Here is a 20956-nt window from a genome sequence, read left to right on the forward strand (position 1 = left end):
GCATCAGTGTCATGTTTCCCGAGTGACAGCGAATTCATCCAACTCGCGGGGACAAATCTGCATCGAATTCTGATATAAGCCCGTACAACAACATCGTAACCAACCATAATACAGTTAACACTATACACGGTTAAATGCGGGACAGCCCGCGTATATACCCTGCCAGTTTGTTCCCCCGGCGCAGGGCGTTCGAAAAAAAAGTGTCGTGATGGGCGCGGGATTCCCAGTGGGCCCAATAAGCGAAGATTGGTGCTGAGCCGATGATCGGGAAGTCACGCGATCGCGATCGGCCGACGTCGCCCCTCGCGACCGTCCCCATCGCTTTCCCCTCGAAACGCCGGGGAATTGGGGAGAGCGCGGTGACGCAAAACAGAAGGGGCCTACGATCCCCCCTTCCCTCCCTGCGACTCACCCTGCTCTCACAAGCGGGTCACCCAGCTTGCTGGCGGCGCCCATTAACTTAGTGGGCGCGAAAACGGCTGCCCAGTTAATTTGATCGGCACGTCGACGGCACGCCTTGGCCCCCAGCTTTGATTATTTTATCTTTTTTTCCCTCGGGGCAATAGCTCAGGAGACGACGAAAGGCGCACCTCGGACGCGGGCAGAATACACTATGGAATATGGAATCACGCGCGGAACATAGGAGTTTGTACGCTTATCCACACACTTACATCACTACCGGCCTTTGGGTTCCCTGAGCTACGCAATTTAGATTGAATGCAGGGAACTCAATTAATTGTTACTATTGCTGTCGTCACCTGGTTTGTGTATGTTATACTGTTCAATGAAGTAAATCTAAGTATACGATTATGTTCGTCGCCATTTCCATTGCAAACTATTGTGTCCGTGCTGCTGCCGCTATTCCGTGCTGTTTACGTTATGAAATAGATGCTCTGGGTCATTTGTGTATACAAACTTAAATGATACTCCATCTAACTTTTGCATAAGCGCAGTCAAGCTGATTGTCGATATTCTGCTAATTATTTTTTTTAAAATCACCGTATGGTTCTTTCACACGTGTCGCTGAATGATTTAAATGCTATTACGTTCTCCCGCATACATAAATAATTTAGACGGCCAAGAGCGCGTGAGAGCTACTTAAATTTCTGCCGCTCATATATTGATATATTTAGCATTTGCAGTTCAGACTCAATTGAATTTTTCGTGGCTTTTGTTACGATTGTTCCGACTCAAACACGTATGGCTGGGGATCGAGACAGCGGCGATTATCACCACTGAGATTATCGCAAGATATTGCTACTAACATGACGCTCCTTTCAGGAGGAATTTATAGCCCGTTCTGTTATATATGGGCTGCTGTGCAAAGATTGAGATGAAGACTCCATTTCTCTATGCTGTGCAGCAAAGAAAATTGAGAGGGAAACAAATAAGATAACACAGGGTCGCGTATGCGTTCGCCCAAGACGACTCGAAGGTGAAAGCCATCGCGTGTGAGACTTTTTTCATGAAGATAATATCGATGTCCAACATTCACTAATTAACTGTAACGAGTGTCACCTTCAATGACGTTTCACAAATTAACTTTCACTCATTAACTCAGTACTCACTTATTTTCATTATCGTCATATAATTAGCTTTGACTAATTTAATGTCTGCTGCGCCAGAAGATTGTCTTCTTTATCTTCGTCGTTATCGCCTCGGTTTCACGCTTTCGCAGAGAGGAAGTGAGAGTCGCGTGCATGGTGTATTTTTTTTAGTTTTATTTAGGCGCGTGGCTGCTTTCTTGTGATTCATTTGCTTTGTTGTACCTTATCACGCGAACTTGAAACATAGAGATTTAAGGCTTTCACCTTCAAAAGGAACCAATTCCCGACCTGGCAAGCTTCAAGACAAGTACCGAAAGTGCGGCAACAGATATACGGTGCAACTTGTAAGACCCAGAACGTCCTCAGCAGGCCCATAACAAGCACAAATACATAATTACCATAGTTTTATAAGCAACATCTTTATGAGCAACACGTCACCATACTCAGGTCTAACTTAATGAGATGATCGTAAGCGAGAAGAAACGGTCGCTAGCGACGCGGCATATAAATTCATTACAGACCGCTCGTGGCGGACGAAGCCCAGATAATCCAGAAAGATCGGGGCGACCCCCCTGCGAAACCGCCGGCCTGTCCCAGGCGCCGGTAATCGGCGCGAAAAAGCCGAGCAACGTTTACGGCGTGTCCACACCCGTCACCAGGCGGTGGACGACGACGAAACACGAGACGGGCCTGTCGCCGGGCTCCCTGTTCTGATAAAACGACGCGCTTATACGAGGACCGCGTGGCCCGCCGTCTCATCACAATCAATCAGCGCCACGGCAGCCCATCACCGTAGTCCCTGCACGTGGCCGTATCAACACCGACTCTTCCTCTTCGTCCGCAGCGTGCCTCCTCTCCCTCTTCTCTGTCCGGCCTGCGTTGCCGCCGTGTCCGCGGTGAGGTTGATGGCGGTCCTTATCGGCGCACGTCTGTCTCCTCGGGTGGTGGCGTCCTGACGTATGACGCCTTCACGCCGCACGCCCCGTCGACGGCGGCGGGTCGCAACCTGACGAGCTCAGGGCGATGCTGGGACTGGGCTGCGCGGACGCCGGAACAGCTCTTTTTCGGATGTGTTCGACTGCCCCTCGTGAACATTGGCCCTGCAAAGGAAGAAAAAAAGAGAGAAAGAAAGAGTATGAATAACCGAGTAGTAGGTCGATCCAAAAGTGCGGTGTACTCTACATTGGCGTAATAAGACAGTGACCAACTTTTGCGGCAATGGAGCATTCGTGCTTGTTGCCGAAGAAAATTGATAAAGTGCGCGCTTTCTATCAAAAGCCGTTATCACTCATAACAAGAAAAATATTGTGACAATATCTAACAACTAAAGTAAAAAAAAGCGTGCATTTCGCGTCTTAGAATAATTTTCAGAAAAGTAAGAAATTAGGTGCAATTGGGAGAATGAGACACACAACTTGCTCCGCGCGAATTATGTTTCGTTTCTATTTTCCCTAGTTATGGTCACTTGTCAGCTCCTCTGCTCATGTTCTTTATGCTTATCGTTTGTGTATAAATAATCTGCATATGCCAATAAATCACAGTTGACAGCAGCGCTTGTTCTGTGTATCCTTTTCTTCGTCCCGCCCGTCTGCGCGCTGTTTTTGCAGTTTTAAGCAATGGCAAATATCTGTGGTAGAGCACCTGCTTGCCACGCAGGCGGCCTGGGTCCCGATTCTCACTCGAACCTTAGACGTTTACTACACTCTTAAAAAAAATGGAGTGACCCTCTCTCCTTTAAGGGAGAAACGGCGATGTCCCCAATGTTCGTCTTCAAATGGAGAAACCGTTCCTCCCTTTTCAATGGAGAAACCATCAAAATCAAGATGGCTGACGCCAAGCCAGTGAAGCGAGCAATAGATTTAGGCCTAGCGAGCGCATCGATTCTCGACTGATAAAGAGTATGCGGCACTGGCAGTCACAACAAACGGTCCCGCTGAGCTTAATATCGAACGCTATGACAATAAAATCAAGCAGACAAACCTGTAGTGATGAAAACCTCGCGAAACGGAACGACGGAACTCGTACGTTTCGCTCGGACAGCCAGACGGCGTTCACTTTAAAAGAGACAGATACTGCAAAGGGGCTCTCACCCGGAGACTGTACGTTAGGCTTGCTGTCTTTATTTGTCGAAGCGTCACACGGGTAGCGACTTTATCCACGCGTTTGTGCCTCCAAAATGTACGTTCTGTCGCATCAAAACAATCCCGGCGCAGCAGAGCATAGTTTCGATAGATAGATGTTCAACTTCATATAAGTAGGTGGAGCTATGAGAGCGGCGCAGCCGCGAAGTAGGTGGAAGCTGGCGCCATCTAGAGGGATTAAACAATACTAAAAAAAAAGTTGTTTCTGATTGAGGCGACGTACGTTGATACTGCACACGGCATTCCCGGGGAGGTATGCCCATTCATGTATTACTCAAGGACACCGCCCTTATAAAAATGACTATTGAGTAACTGTTGACAAATGATTGATGAATGATTGAATCAATGACTTTTCAACTAAATGTCAAATGTCGTTGAATCTTCTCAATGACTAGACAACGAAATTGTCATTGATTCTTTCCAATCAAAAGTACATGTTGAAAAATATATTGATGTTTTGTTGATTTTATGTTGCACGGTGGTTGAGTTTAGGACCGGCCGCGGACGTATGAAGATGGGCGTGAAACTTATTACAGATAAGATCATGAGCACTCTTGCCATCTTATTAAGAAACCCAGACACACATGCGCATATAGTAGGTTTATTTGCCTTTTTTTTTTGGTAGCCGGCATACATGACATTTAATTTCCGGCAAGCAACAAATACTCTTGCACACAATCAACACTACAGCACTACTTGCATCACGGACGCTCTCTATGTGTCAGCTAATGTAAAGCAAAAATTTTTTAAGCATATGCAGAACTTCCTGCTGCAAGTAATGTAATAAATCACAAAAAATACAATTTTATTTTTAAATACGACTCCACATTTTACGCAACCTTGTACAGTAATGCAGAGATGTAGCAATGGTAACTGATATTCAGAAGCGCATGAGGCTTGCGAAGCCCCGAACTCAATGACTAAACCCTGGCCATCCAGAGTACGTGCCCTCGATCGGGCCCTCAAGTTCGGCCTGGGGGTCCCTACGTGGGATTATATTACTAGCTACCTTCGGCAACGTTATTTCTCAAGCCTGTCCGTTTTAATTAGCTCTAACCGAATGACCCACTACATAACTCTTCATGCGGCAACAAAGCGTTGCTGACTTCTTGCTTTAGTACCCGAAGCAACGCAGGTAACTGTACCGCCCCGCCACGGTGGTCTAGTGGTTATGGCGCTCGACTGCTGACCCGAAGGTCGCGGGATCGAATCCCGGCCGCGGCGGCTGCATTTTCGATGGAGGCGAAAATGTTTGAGGCCCGTGTACTTAGATTTAGGTGCACGTTAAAGAACCCCAGGTGGTCGAAATTTCCGGAGCCCTCCACTACGGCGTCTCTCATAATCAAATCGTGGTTTTGGGACGTTAAACCCCAGATATTATTATTATTAGGTAACTGTACCCTCCTAGGACACGGTATACAGTGCGCAGAAACTGTACTGCAGCTGAATACACAAAGAAAGCTTAATTAATGAATTATTGCGGTTTTATGCGCCAAAACACCAATATGATTGTAAGTCACTCCGTTGTGGAGAGCTCATATCCGGAAATATGACACACCTGGGGCTTTTTAACGTGTACCTAAATTGAAGTAAATGAACCTTTAGCACTTTCGCCTCCATTAAAAATGCGACCGCCGCGGCCGGGATTGAATCCGCGATCTTCGGGTCAGCAGCCGAGCACCGTAACCACTGTACCACCGCGGCGGCCCCAAGGGCAGATTCGTTTGAGGATTGAACGGTCATAAGCAGTGTTTAAGGATAGGCACCATTTATGTACCGCCGTGGAGGCAAGCCAGTAACAAAAATTGATAAACCGTTAAACTTGAACGCGATAGCGATATCCGCACGCACGCACGCGCGCACGCGCACACACACACGAAATACGTATTGTAAAGGTAAAGGTTTGCGCGCTCTTCAACAGCACATTTATTACAACAATATTTTATGTGTCCAATGTATACGGGTGAGTATCGCCTTGCCGATCGCTAGCCTGCCTTCGCTTCTCGGTAGAGACCCAAACCGTGCCGCAAGGAAAGCCAAAGTACGGTGCCCCATGGCTGATATCTTTATTTGCATCTACCTCAAATTTTCGCTCACGGCCAACGCTGCTTTTTCGTTCGCAACTAAAGAAGCCGCCGCCGACACCGGAATTTCTGCGAAACGAGCTCTTTAACGCTATCGCGGGCATGACGTAAAAGTATCTACCTATGGATGGTGGGGGCCTCGGCACGTAATACAGCGCCTGCCTGTACGCGGTGTCGACTAAACCATTCTCTCAAAGCTCACCGCATACATCTACCAGAGAAACGTGATGTACCAGCGACTATCATTCCTTTTCATTTTACTTTATTACTATCCCTGCTGTCGCAAACGCACGCCTTCGCTCCATGCAAAACACGTTGAAACTTGAACGCTTGAACTAGAGCTTGCGTGCCATGTCTTATTGCGACTAAGAAAATAACGCCAAAAGAATAATAAATTTGTTGTGTTGCATTGCGTCAACAAACATGCAGAGTGCGAAGGTCGTTAACCAGCAAGCTTTACGTAACTTTTTTAATAATAGCAATTACCGCCTAACTTCGTGACGGGCTTCGTAGCGCTGGTGCTCTATCCGGTGTATCCATCCGCGTCGTTGTGTGACGTCAGTCGAGTACGCGGAATTCGAACGTGCTGGTCGCGCTCGCCGCGCTAGTCTCCTCTCGCTACGGTTCGTGCTCTGTGAGTGCCGTGATTCACGGAAATTATGAACGCAGCTGTGAAGAAGCTACTTCGCGGCATGTTCAGCACTCGTGTACCTGCATGCAAGGACTACGTTCCTCTGGAGTGCCTGTTAGTGGCCGTTATACGCGTACTGGAGTTAAGCCTAGTCCCGGAACGTTTCCTGCGGAGAAATGGACGTCTCAGTTTGGGTGCGAGACTGTCGCATTTTCATTTCTGCTTAGATGGAGGGACGGAAGCGATCACCTTGATGTGCGCTTACCATTGCTTGGATTTGCGGATTCTTTAAACTACAGGCCTCTGTCCTTGTTGAAGGTAAGTTAATTTTCTTTACCTGTGCACAGTTATATTCGAAAGCGATGGAAAATGCGTGTTTTGTTGCATCACGGGCTACATGCGCGACATGTTTCAGAAGTACGTAACTGCGTAATTTTTGCGGCATGCCGGATTACACTGTCCTAATATAAATGTAGGTTACGATTTACGTTCACTTTCGAACGTACTGACTTTTATTGGCCGCGCTTAACGGAGCTTGTTTCAAGGTATACATTATACGTTTACGTTCGAGCGCCTGTACTACGATTCTGACTCTGCAAAGCTACTTTGCGCTATTTGCGCTATTTTGGAATAGTTTCGAATGGCGAGTGAGTGTTCAAAATCTTGTTTTAGGGACATAAGTGGGGCGTCTTTCTAGTGCCAAGATGTTACTTTGCCTTGACTGTTTCAACGCGCGCCTTCAAAGTGGTCGCTCTCCCGCGCGTCGCTTCAGCCTGGTTAATTGTAGCATCTTCGCCCCTTTGTAGCCGTACGATGTTATGGAGTTTTCGCCTGTTCACACCGTCCTCTGCTAGGTACGAACTTATATAACAATTTCCTTTTCTCCTGTTTTTTTTTTTTTTTGCAGGTGGGAGTCACCCTTTTTATTTTGAAACAAGTGCTGCACCAAACAAATTATGGCTTTCATCTCTGATGGTGGGGTTACTTGCAGTTTTTGCATAAATAAAGATAGATTGTCCGCATATTTGCGTTTTTTTCTTTTCCTTGGGCTCTTGAAAGAAAACGAAAGGTCACAGAACTTATAAAAGAGTTGACTTCTCCCAGTGTCTGTGTGTGTGTGTCATTCAGTTGACTTATGTGCCCGTGTCCTGGTATTTTATTTATCGTCCAGATTACCTTGTTTCCAGGAGAAGAAGTATTATAACAGGCGATAAAAAGCTTTTGCTATTGCAGTTATTGAAAGCGCGATCTGCCTCCGTGCAGTTGTGCCTTACCTACTGTAATTCAGCTATAGTGAAAGTAAACTGACCTGATTTAAGTTATTCTTTGCTTTTTGTGTACATGTAGCTTGCTGTTTCCCGTCCAGAGTAAGTTAGTCTGCCACAATAACACTAACTATGCTGGCCTCTTATTGCTTTTTATGCAAGCATACACCAGCAGTGCCTATCTACAGATAGCTGTGTGCTCATATAAAACCCATAAAGGGCACTTAGCAGCTGTTATTAGAGTTACGAAAAGTGTTTTATGAAGCCCAAGGAACTGCAATTTATATTGTAAACACGTGCCTCAGCAGGCATTCTTCAAGAGGTTCTATGCAAGACCTTTTGGACCATGCCTACTGTGGCATGTGCTTCAGTAGGCATTGTTCTTTCAGGGGGAGGATATATATCACACTTGCATGTCTACAAAAATTCAACAACTATTACGACATACTGTACATTTACTTTCAATAACTAGATCATCAAATTTCAATGCCGCTTGAACTGCAGCTCATAAACTATTCAATAACGGGTTCACTACTATTCAATCACTTTTGTGTCAATAACATTTTTATAAAATATCACCGGCCAATTTTCAATGGATGTAAATGGTGAGCTTAATGACTTTTCAATAACTTTTCAAATATCATTCAAATACTTTTCAATACAATGCGTCAACATTGACCACTGGCTTTTCAATTATTTTTCAATAGGATTTTTTGTAAGGGCGGAAAGTTGATACGCACACGTTCACTATAGGCAGACACATAGTACGCACATTCAATTCAATACATACACAATTCATTCGCATGTATAACACCTACAACACAAACAATTCACTACAGACGCATACGTACAGACGTTTACACATACCCCTCAATGAAGCGCTGGCCCTTATATAGTCACTGAATTACAGTGGACCATGGTGGCACAAAGATGCGTCATTTTTCTTCAATTCTTTACGAATTCATGGCTGCGTCGCAATATACGCCGACATTATTAAATAGTAGCTATGGCTTAGCCAAGCGCACCAGTTAATCTAAAGCCGCATGATAATGAACAATATAATTACAGAGAGTTGATTAAGTTAGTGCGAAAACGACCATATCGAGAGCCGTTCATACCATTCCGACGACATTTTGAAGTAGCGCCATCTTCCGACAGCGGCCACAGATGAATTTTCTCTCTCTGATTTATTTATTTTCAATAGTTACTGTGTGAGGGCGCAACATCGGCAACATAGTTCAGATTCCGTCGCCTTCGTCGCGTCGACTTCGTTGAGTGGTTTGGCGTTAACATCTGTTCACATTCTGTTCATGCGTTGACCACAAGTATGACGATGGGCCATGGATTCTTTCAACTGCTAGCCCTTCAGTGACAATGCTTCTGATGCGGTATGGCCGTCACATTTGTGTATACGTATGTTAAAACGCGGGTCGTGCGAAGAAACAATACAAGATGGCCTCGCACCGGACGGTGGTCTTTCGAGAGTCAGTGGCTCTTGGAGTCGCGGCAGCTCGATTACTTGAGTAGAGAAACTGGCGCTACACCGCGCGAATTATGGAAAAGAACGCTACCCACACTACGTGTTCTGTAATGTTTCAGTACGCTGTACCTACATGCTGCTCTGCTACTGTTACGTCACGGTATTCGCCTGGCGTGTGAAATTGTGGTCATTGTGCGACAACTGTGTAGTTGTCGTTGTGGCGGTGGTTTGTCTTGCGTTAGATTTGGAATACTCTTTTCACAAAGGTGAGTGAAAGTGTTAGTGATTACCCACTGTGCACAGCTGTCATTAGAAGCGCATTTTGTGTTGAGTTTCGCACGCCAAAGCAAAATCCTGAGAACGAGACATACATACTGCACGCGTGCATAAGTCGGTCCTAATTCTCAGTGATGGCATGCGTATTCCAAAACGCATGTGATTGAGAATTTTGGCCTAATTGACAGAAGTCATTGACTTATTTTTCAAATATGATGCAGGTTAACGTTAAAGGGGTCATGAAGCACCCCTTGGGCTGATTGAAGAAACACATCCTGCGGAAAGCTGACACGGCTATGAACTGCTCTGCCAAATATTACAGTCGTGCGCGCCGCGTAATGGCCACAAGCGGAGCGCGAAGTTGCCGTTTCCCCAGACACCCTCTTTTCAAACAGAGGCCGGTTCTCACTCTCGTCGGTGGGCGGGGCGTCTGTCCGCTGTACGTCGCAAGAGACATAGCATGCTTATTGGCCGATAGCCGACGTAAATCGAGAGCGGCGTTCGGATCAGATGCGCTTCTTGCCGCGGGGTGCCGCCACTTGCCGGCGCCGCACTCCTCAGTACACGGTAGCCGCACTCGCGCAAGCGAATCACAGCGGGAGAGCGATCGCGTTTCATGACGCGCGCTGGCGTAACTTCTTTCCCCCATGCCATCCCTCCCTGTCTAGCTTCCAGTGCGCTCGTCGGCACGAGAAAAGAGAGAAAGCGCTGGGAGCGTGCGCCAAACCCCCGTAACTCCGCTGATTCTTGACGGATTCGAGAAATTTTTGCGGCAATCGATTCGGGAGGCAGTACACTCCGATACTGAGGCCATTAGATCATTACTTGGAAAAGTGGTTCATGACCCCTTTAAAATGCGGCCACGGCGGCCACATTTGATCGAACCCCAGTTGATCGAAATTAATCCGTAGTCCCACATTACGGCGTGCCTCATAATCATACAGTGGTTTCGACACGTCAAACTCCAGCAATTATATGTTATCGTACTTTCACGCATGCACTGTCCAGTGGTATCACGTTTGCTAAAATGTTGTAAAAATTAACCTTCATGCTTCTTTATATTGCTTGTTGTATTGATAAGTGCTATAAGTGCTATGTAAAACTAGAAACGCGTGCTCTAGCCAAGTATGTTAACGCCGAAAAAAGTTGAATTATTGGTGTACTGTCTAAGGTGTTCATTAAAACAAGACTGTTTTGTGAAGCGGGTCTTAATGTATATATGACAAGCAGATCGTGCGCAAACGTATACAAACAACACGAGACACACGGAAGTATGCGGCGCATCGCGCACACGCCGAGCCTATAAAAAAAGAAAAAAAAAACGCCACACACGTTACTCAACACATAGAACAAAAACAATGAACGTCACTCGTGTGTTGCTCGCATCAATCCTAGGTACAAGTAATTGCACGCGACCGGCCGAGATCGGTAGCACTGGATAGTCTGGTCTGAGGCTGCCGAGTGAGCGCGAAAGCGAAAGGGCAGCCGCTCTACGCAGCACGGAATCACGATTTAACTCGGCGTGCGCATGCGCGCGCGCGCAAGTCACGTGGTTGAGGAGAAAAGTTCCTCCCTTGGCGCTTGCCGCAAGAGGGCGCGACGAGTAAATCGCCCGCAAAGGAGAAAGTCGCGGCTCCGAAGGAGGAACGGAGCCCGTTGCTCCATTCTCGCTCCCCTTTTTTTTTAGAGTGTACTTATTTTATTTGCATCTTTCTCGAGTTTTTGGTCACGGAGGAAATAATGTTTTTTTCGCTCACAGCCAGCAACGCTGACGCTGACACCGACGCCGGAATTTACATATGCAAAATGTTAGGGATAGCAGAGAGAAACAACGCAGAGTGTAGAGGCGAGCACGTGCAACGCACTTCCGACGCGTCTCTTATGTTCCAATAATCTCTGGTTAATGCATCAACCAGAGATTATTGGAACATAAGAGATCGCTAACCGGAGGCTCACCTTCTAATCTATCTTTACATTGTCGAGAGTGTAAGGGCACGCCCAAATTCGATGAATGCGCAGTGTTGTACCGGCATAGAAATGAAGAAACGCGCCTGATGATTGAGGCATGGCATATCGAGAATAGTTGTAGCGCATGCGTGAGCCAACCGTAGGTTAACTTAAATAAAGATGAAATCAAATGCCTTAACTGTTATCTTCCACGTAGACCGCCACGCGTGCCGTATTGATAGGTTCGCCTGTTGCATGGGCATGCGCAGATAAGTTTTCGTGCCTTCTTTCTTTTTCGCCGTTGTGCGTCTCTGGTGTCCCGACTTCTTTCTTGTGTCCGTGTTTGCATGCCCTGTCTTTTTAGAATGAATACTTATACCAACTAGCTCAGCTCTCTGTTATTCTAAACCTACTGCTGAACGCGACTTTAAACAGTAATTGTAAGTGAACAGATCTATCGAAAGCGCTCCATATCCAGGACGCTGTGCGCTCATCGACATTTGAAATAGGATATCCGATGAACTACTTGCGTTGTTTCCTAGAATTAGGTACGGACTGGTGTTCAGAAATATTAACTGCACGGATATCGTCATCATGCGGGAAACGATTGCGAAACTTGTGCTTCAGTCTCAGCAACTGTGATTTTGAGAACACTCATGCAGTACTCATTTTTATTTTCACTACAAGGCTGGTACTTTTAGTCCTTCTAAGAACATACTACTCAATACGCGTGAAGAGAGTATCACTTCGGCAACAGTGCAAGGAATTTCGTTATCCTGCAAGAAATGATTGCTAAAGTCAACAATTTATGCTTAAATCTTAACAATTATAATTTTGAAGAGTTCTTGCTGTACTTATTTACATTTTCGCAAAAGGCTCTTCGACTTAGTCATTTAAATAAAAACGTCGCAGTTGTTTCGGCGTCACTATACTTCTGGCTATTGTACTGCCCTCGGCTCAAATTGGCTACTTTTTGTGTCACTTCTGCAACAACGCAAGAAACTTCGTTATCCTGCACGAAATGATTGCTAAAGTCAACAATATATGCTTTAATCTTAGCAAGTTTGATATTGAATGGTTCGTGCCCCACTTATTTATATTTACGCCGAAAGGCACTTCGACTCAGCCATTGAAATAAAAACGTCGCAGTTGTTTTCACACACGCATGACTACTTCTGGCTGTTTTTACTGCCCTTGGCTCAAATTGGCTACTCTTTGGCTATTTTTGTGTTTTCGACCTGGCAACCCTGCCCCGAAGTACCTAAAAATTGTTATTACATTCGATTCCATTCCATGGGAGAAGCTTGTCATCAGCACCAACATTCTACATGCGGGTTGTGCCATCGTGTCTCTCTCTTCATGTGGGTCTGGCCACGCCGCAACAGAACTGCTTACTTAGCAAGCTGTTGTTCACTACAGTTCATGCTTTTCCTAAAGTTGCTTGCCTTACTTCGTATAACGTTCCAATTTGTTGCTATCATTGTTTCGCCCTTGTGGCTAAACTGTGACTTTTTGTATGTTTGTAGCGCAGCGTGCTTAGTCAGATGCGGTGCGCAGCAGAACGAAATAATAAAACGATCCCAGATATCAAAAGAAAGATTAAGAGCAAAGGAATGAGTAAGAAGAAGGCGTGAGTTCCGGCGGGTGAGCCACTCTGACATGCTCGCCCGTCACGCCCCGCCAGTTTCAATGTATACTACGGTATGGACAGTGGCAGCGTGAGTCCACAAACCGAAACCCGAGGTTGCGTGCGACTTTCTAGCGTGCCCTGTAATGGCTGTAGTCTGCGTTACATGGTCTCTTGCTTTACGACATCTCTTCACACCGGTGGGCGTCTCTCACTGCGAGGCCAGCTGTTTACACGGTCCGAGAGACGCGGAAAAACTATGGCAGCTAGCGAATCGGTAGCTCGCTTAGAGATACACCTGAGGGTCACCGTCAAGTACAGCTGCAAATTTGGAAAAGCACAAGAGTCAAGACAAGTAAAAAAAAGGCAGCCAGCCGTTTCTGCCGGCATACGAGGAGCCACACGGAAGCAATAATGTCACATTGTTTAAAATGAGACTGGAAAGAACAGTGCAAGTTCTAGATCATTTCTTTGTTCATCGAAGCGAGGGAGAGCACTTATACCCCTGTCACCCTGCCGTTAGTGTCATTCGCACGCGGTCACACTGGAACCATTAGTGACACTCGCTGCAAAGCTGACTTGCTGATGAGCGCGTTCGCCAAACTCGCTACGCTGCGACGGAGTGTAGCCTCGGTAGCAGTGGCTAGAGAATAAATAAGTTATTCTCGGAAACTAAGGTCACAGTATTTTTTTAAACTATTGTTTTCGTTATTAGGAATATTTTTATGCATTAAAACATACTATACCACTAAAAACTGCTTTGCTATTCTCGCTGTCAGGAAGTTTACAGCGGCGGCCACCAGGGGCACGCCCAGTGTACGCTATGAAATCGTCAGATGCGCCGCGTTTGTACCTAAACTTTATATTAATGGCTGCTTGCGGCTATAACACGTTATTACTTAAGAAAAATTGCCTGAAATAAACATATTTGTTGTGCTACTTAACTACCCATCGCTATTACCGTAATTTCCAAAGTATACGCTTCCCTTTCTCGCGTAGCAGCGCGGCGCCAAAGTGACATTCTGGGTGCGTAAGTGCACTCGCTCAATATGACACTAAATTTGCCAGTGTGACCGAGGTATGACACCCGCAACACATCCCTCCTGCTCTTCGCATTCGCCAACCAGGTGGCGCGTCGCGTCGCCGACAGTGTCCCAACTGTTCTAATTTATCCACATACGCACGACCCCTCTGCTCGTTTGACCAGATTTTGTGACTGCGGACTATACGATCGTACGTGTCATACATCTGCAGAAAGCCAGAAAAGTACTGTACTAACATTTGCGAAGGTGTGCTTATCCATATGCTCTACTGAGCTATCGCGTGTGACACGCCGGCTGAAGATTTCCGCCTTGTCGGCGACTGCAGTACATGCAAGCCCTCGACCTCTTTTCCGTATATAATTCAGTTGTCGCTTTTGTCAGTTGTTTAGTTCTCGAAAATTCAATTGTCGAAACATTCAGTTGCCGAAAATATTAGGCTGTCGTTTTCTTTTCTTTTCTTGCGTCGAATGAAAGGCCAATCTCTCAAGAGCCTAGAAAATCCTGAAAAATTGATAACAATATGTTTTTAAATGCAAGTTTTGGTTCCTACTGTACCCTGACTTCACGACACGGTATGAGCTTCTCGTTACGTGCTCGCGCGAGATATCGTGACTATTCCACGGCCACTCCGCTTCGTGGTTCCGTTGGTGACGCACAAGCGGCCATTTTAAATGTTTCGGTACCTAACGTCATCACAACTTGCCTACCTGATGCGTGAAGTCACTAGAATTGATGCTGTATAGGCTGACGTCGCGATAGCGTGGATGTCAGTAGGTGGGTCATAAGAAAATCGACTTTAATGTCAAAATATGATGCCTTATCAGCATTTACTGGGCTTCACACTTGCTTAGGGCCGTATCTGTACTGAGGAGATTTGTACGGCAGAGTAAACTCAGCTTTGAAAAATGGTGTCCGTACTCCTTTAATTTCTTCCTTTCTCTCTTCTCATGTACCTCCTCTTCACGATGCCGCGGGCTGGAAGTTGAGTTTACCAGTATATATAGCAATCAGCAAGCCGATCTTTGCCGTATGTGGTCTGATGTTCAGAATGGTTCTCATGCACTTTTATTACGATTTAGCGTATTACCAGTTATTATTTATGGGGGGAAGGTTTCACGTAGCCGCCATTTTTCAGTGCGGGCTTTGGAGCCGAAATGCAGCTGGTGCTTTCGGAGACGACATAGGGCGAGCAAACATGTATGACATTCATATTGAATTGATTTGTACAGCGCAAAATACGAGACGGGGTGCAAAGAATCAATGTATGACATTGTTAACTGGCCAGCTTCGGGGCAGAATTATGGGATAGCGCTGGCCGCCTGCCACACGCGCATGCCTACGGCGTTGACATTGATATTAGCGGCACGTGGTCCCCATGTCACGTGTGCGACGTGGCATAGGCGTTGGATAGTGCTGCGCGTGGAAGTTGAGAGAAGAGGGCATTAATAAATAAATTTAGGCTGTTGTAGAAACTCCTACGTCCCGCTTCTCTTAAGCGAAAGTATTGCTCTTGAAAGTGTGAGTATTGAGAGAGGGTAATTCAGTATTTTATTACCGTGCTAAAGTTGTGTAACACTGCCGATCTTATCGTCATCGGCGTCGCTATGCCGTCTGTAAGCTGTAGCTTTAGTTGTACACTATCATGAGCCAACTCGGTGTTCTCAAATCTCATCGGTGGCGCAAAAAAGCGCCGGCCGCCACTCAGGCCCATTATCGCGTTTGAATTGCTGAGCACTGTACATCTCTTACGTTTCGCTCATTGTTTACGGCGAAGCCTCAGGTTGTGCTGAAGTGGACTGACACGGCTCCCTTCGCGTCCCTGTAAGCCAAGCAGATCCCGTAGTAGGTAATTGTTGGCTGCCAGAGGTGCCGTCAAAGTTAGTCAGAGGGCGCCAGTCACAGTACCTCTGCGAGCTATAACTCAGCCATGTCGGCGGAGCGACCACATATTTGTAACTTGCACGCTTTAATAAGACAGTCGGCGGTGTGCCTCGCACTCCTTTATTAAAACGGGGGAGCGCAACGCCGGTGGGAAAGGCAAATTTGGCTCCGTCTCCCAGAAAGCGCCATCTGCCGCTTTTCGCAAACTCTGCTTAGAAAACCGAGAGGCTAGGAGGGTAGGTTCCAAAGACAAGGAGGCGTAGGGCGCAGCCTTAGTGGCGATAAAACAAGCATCGGCAGCCGACTCTTCGAAAAACGGCATTTTTTCAAGGGTCTTTGTCTAGGGAAAGCCGCGAGGGAAAAAGAAAAGAAAGTGGGGGGCACTGACTGCTTCTGATGTTGGCAGAGGTGACGGTGTTGTGTAGCGGAATATGAAACGGAGCCGGAAAAGTATAACTGAGGAGCTAGCTACTGAGGTTCTGACACCCGCCACTCGGCGTATCATGGACCTCAAGCTCCCAAACTAAAAAAAGGAAAGGGGAATAGGTATCCCCGTTGCTAGCGGTCGAGATTTCGAGAGCCGAGCCGCAGGTGTGAATGGCGCGGGAAAGCGGGGCGAGGGCTAGAAGGAGGGTGGACGGTGGCGGAGTGTTCGTCTGAGTGACGTGAGTGGTGTTCAGCGTGCGCCCGTGGCTACGCGGTGGGTCTCGCTCGACTACCGGAAGCTTTCACGCCGTCTTGTTGATGTACGCCCTTAAACATGTGTACTGATGGTGGAGAGAACCGACTGTCCAGCCCTATGAGCAATAGCGTCAATGCGACGCAGTGTTTATGTGCGTTGGCGTGTGTATCTTGTGTGTACGTGCGTGAGTGCGGTTTGAACGCGTGTTCACGTGGCAGTTGGAACGAGCCTGTAAGGTGTTAGGCTACAGCTGTCTAGAATCCCTGCCACGACTTCTTGCCTCCTGTTGGTGTGTATACTTATGTGGATAGCGTAGATCGAGGATTTCCTGCGCTTTATGTTTGCACATTTCCCTACACATTTTGGAAGCTCGTTCGAAAGAAACATCTGGCACGAACTTCCCATTCACGCGAAGGCCCTCGTATGAGCAAGTGCTTTCTTCACTATTGCTATCAGATGGGTGATTCCACGAGAGATCGAACATGCCTGTCCGGTCGCATTTTTTGTTTTGCCTGGGTTTTTTGTATGTTGTGTGGGCACATTCAAAGTGCACGGAACTGAAAATTTTATTTCCAAGAAACGCTCCCAGCGCGCCAAAAAAATATTTGAAGGTGGCGGCGCATGCCTCCTGTTTTTGCTCACTGCATTGTTTTCGGATTTCACGGCCGAATTTAGCGCGAACTATAAATGATGTGTCGAAAATTTATTTTGCTGGTTTTAATACGCATTACTGTGAATTACATCCATGCTTTTTTTATGCCGTCCTCAAAAAGAAGAAAATGTGAAAAAATGGCAAACACGGCCGAAATCAAAAAAGGGTTCTAAGTTTGAGGCGCCTTGGCGCCTTTACTATTTCAAACAGAAACTTGAAAACAGTGTCAACTATAGAAAAGAGTCTTTTCAACATTTATACGGAAGATCATTTTCCTACGGGCAGCGCAAAAAAAGAAAAAAATAGTTAAAGAAGCGAGTTTTTTCAAAAAAGTACATTTTCAAAAAATAAAATAAAAAAAACTCCGGTCTCAATTTTGACGGCAATTTTTTATCGAAGAGCGCTTATGTCAATGAACACACGGTTTTAATATTATATGTCCTCATTTGCTTTGTTTAAGAGATATAACTGGCCAAAGTGACCCTTGCAATGAGTGCTCACTTCAGTGCGACTGATGGTTGTTAATAGCTTGCATTGTGCGTAAATCGCAGTTTTATTTATTCTGCTGCAGCAAAACATTGCTCTGGTGGCTTTTCGTCAAGAAAAATGTGTTCTCAGATTTTATTTGTGTCTAGCGTGTGCAAAAGTGGGCTGCTGCCGCCCTCTAAATGGCTCACGTGTAAACAGTTTGCAGCCTACAACCTCGCCTACAATCATCAGAGGAAAGATGGGCGCGCCTGTTCAAGATATCAACCGCTTCTTCTTCCTGAAGGAATGCCTGGTCTACCTCATCGCGGTTAGATGTAGACAGGTTTTCCTTGAGGAGCCTAAAGCAATGCAAGCAGACCTCGCAGGTGTCGCGAAGATCCTCAGCCTACAGTAGCTTCTGGAGGTAGGCAACAACAAAAAGAGCAAAGAAAAAAAATCTGCTCATTGAAAACGTTTTCCTCAGCAATCTTCTTTTTGTGAACGCGTAAATAATCGGCACAGAACAATCGGACGTAGCCATGGGCCGCGCGCATCGCGTGTAGTGAACAGCTAGACCTGGAGCAAGCCGAAACGTTTATACAGAACGGCGCCGCACAAATTATCTCACATCTGCGCAGCTGTCATGAATGCCTTTCCAGAACTGCTTACGGTTGAACATTTTATGACTAAAGGTGTCTAAGCGCTTTGGGCTGTAATATTTAATTTGTAGGCCGCACTCATTGTCAAAACTAAGGGTAATGTCCGTCTGGTGCCACCAATGACCTTTGCTGTCCTCGACGTGTGAAAGCACTTTAGTAAAGTGGCAACAACACATCATAAATTGGGCAGCTTCGGCCACTCATGGCTTAATCATGCCGCACCGCACGTTTTCTGGCAGCTGAAACGCTGAGGTAAAGGTCGAGATGATACAGGAAGACGTTATCTGCGACGCCGAAAACATGTGATAGCGGGAAGTGAAATAAACGGCTCGGAAATCATTGAGCTAACTTTTTTACAAATGTTGTTTATGCACAATGTGCGTCGAATGGGGAAGATGGTTAGAGCGTACAATGCATGTAATGGAAGGGAAGCAAGCAGGCAGTGAGAAAACAACTGCATAACAGCGCGCCTGCTGATTGTGGCATTTAGTTACAGATTAAGTTGGCCGTCGCTGCATACAGATGCTTTATTCTGTGTGCAAGGAGAGTCTTGACAAAGTGACCTAAACCATGTGTTCGCGGTGTCTCGCGTGCTTCTGATTAACGAATACTGGCGGGTAAGTTGAGGTTGTAAGCTGCAAACTGCGTACCGTTCGGCCTTTAGAGAGCGGCAGAAGCCCACCCCCACACACGCTAGACATAATTAAAGTTTGAGAATGCATTTTTCTTGACGACAAGACACCAGAGCAAGGTTTTACTGCAGGAAAATAATTAAAACTAGATTTAAGTGCAATGCAAGCTGATGACAACTATCGACCGCACTGAAGTGAGCACACACAGCAAGTGTAATTATGGCCCGTTAAATCTCGTGAACAAAGCAAATGAGGACATACATACTAACACGGTGTTTTCACTGACATAAGCGCTCTTCGACAAAAAAATGTCAAAATTGAGGCCTGAGTTGTTTTATTTTACGAAAATGTACTTTTTTGAAAAAAACTCGCTTCTTTAACTATTTTCTTCTTATTTCGCGCTGCCTGTAGGAAAACGATCTTCCGCATAAATGTTGCAAAGGCTCCTTGAAATACTTGGAAAAAAGCATGGATGTAATTCACAGTAATGCGTATTAAAACCAACAAAAATATTTTCGACACATCGTTTATAGTTCGCGTTAAATTCGGCCGTGAAATCCCAAAACATTGCAGTGAACAAAAACAGGATGTCTGCGCCGCCACCTTCAAATACCTTTGTTGGCACGCTGGGAGCATTTCTTGGAAATAAAATTTTGGGTTCCGTGCACTTTGAATGTGCCCGCATAACATATAAAAAACCCAGGCAAAACAAAAATATCGACCGGACAGGCATGTTCGATCTCTCGTGGAATCACCCTTTAGAGGGCGGCAACAGCCCACTTTCGCACACGGTAGAACCAAATAAAAACTGAGAACACATTTTTCTTGACGAAAAGCCACCAGAGCAAGGTTTTGCTGCAGCAGAATAATTAAAACTGCGATTTACGCACAATGCAAGCTATTAACAACCATCAGTAGCCCTGAAGTGAGCACTCACAGCAAGGGTCATTTTGGCCAGTTATATCTCGTAAACAAAGCAAATGAGGACATATGATATTAAAACCATGTGTTCATTGACATAAGCGCTCTTCGATAAAAAAATGCCGTCAAAATTGAGACCGGAGTTTTTTTTATTTTATTTTTTGAAAATGTACTTTTTTGAAAAAACTCGCTTCTTTAACTATTTTTTTCTTTTTTTGCGCTGCTCGTAGGAAAAGTATCTTATGTATAAATGTTGCAAAGACTCTTTTCTATAGTTGACACTGTTTTCAAGTTTCTGTTTGAAATAGTAAAGGCGACAAGGCGCCTCAAACTTAGGACCCTTTTCTGATTTCGGCCGTGTTTGCCATCTTTTCACATTTTCTTCTTAATGAGGACGGCATAAAAAAAGCATGGATGTAATTCACAGTAGTGCGTATTAAAACCAGCAAAAGAAATTTTCGACACATCATTTATAGTTCGCGCTAAATTCGGCCGTGAAATCCGAAAACAATGCAGTGAGCAAAAACAGGAGGCATGCGCCGCCACCTTCAAATATTTTTTTGGCGCGCTGGGAGCGTTTATTGGAAATAAAATTTTCAGTTCCGTGCACTTTGAATGTGCCCACATAACATATAAAAAACCCAGGCAAAACAAAAATTGCGACCGGACAGGCATGTTCGATCTCTCGTGGAATCACCCAGATGCTGTATGTTACACGGAAACTACAGAAGACAGCAATACGCGTACAATGCGTGCCTTTTCCCGTAAACTACAAATGTTTGACCAGGCGTTCTCTAGTAATAAAACGAGTCATAACAGTAATAATGAGCCAAGTTTAGTATTAAATGTGTTATTTTATTTCATTGTTATAAGAGCGATAGTCAACACCAGCGAACAGCTAGGAGGCCCGTGCACATTCGCCCACACCTGCTGACACCAGACGTATGCTGGTATTACGCGAGTACACATGGTAAGCCTCACGCAAAATATAATACATTCAAAATTAATAATTTTTAAGCA

The sequence above is a fragment of the Rhipicephalus sanguineus genome, chromosome 3 (assembly GCF_013339695.2).
Source record: "Rhipicephalus sanguineus isolate Rsan-2018 chromosome 3, BIME_Rsan_1.4, whole genome shotgun sequence".
NCBI classification, from domain to species: Eukaryota; Metazoa; Arthropoda; class Arachnida; order Ixodida; family Ixodidae; genus Rhipicephalus; species Rhipicephalus sanguineus.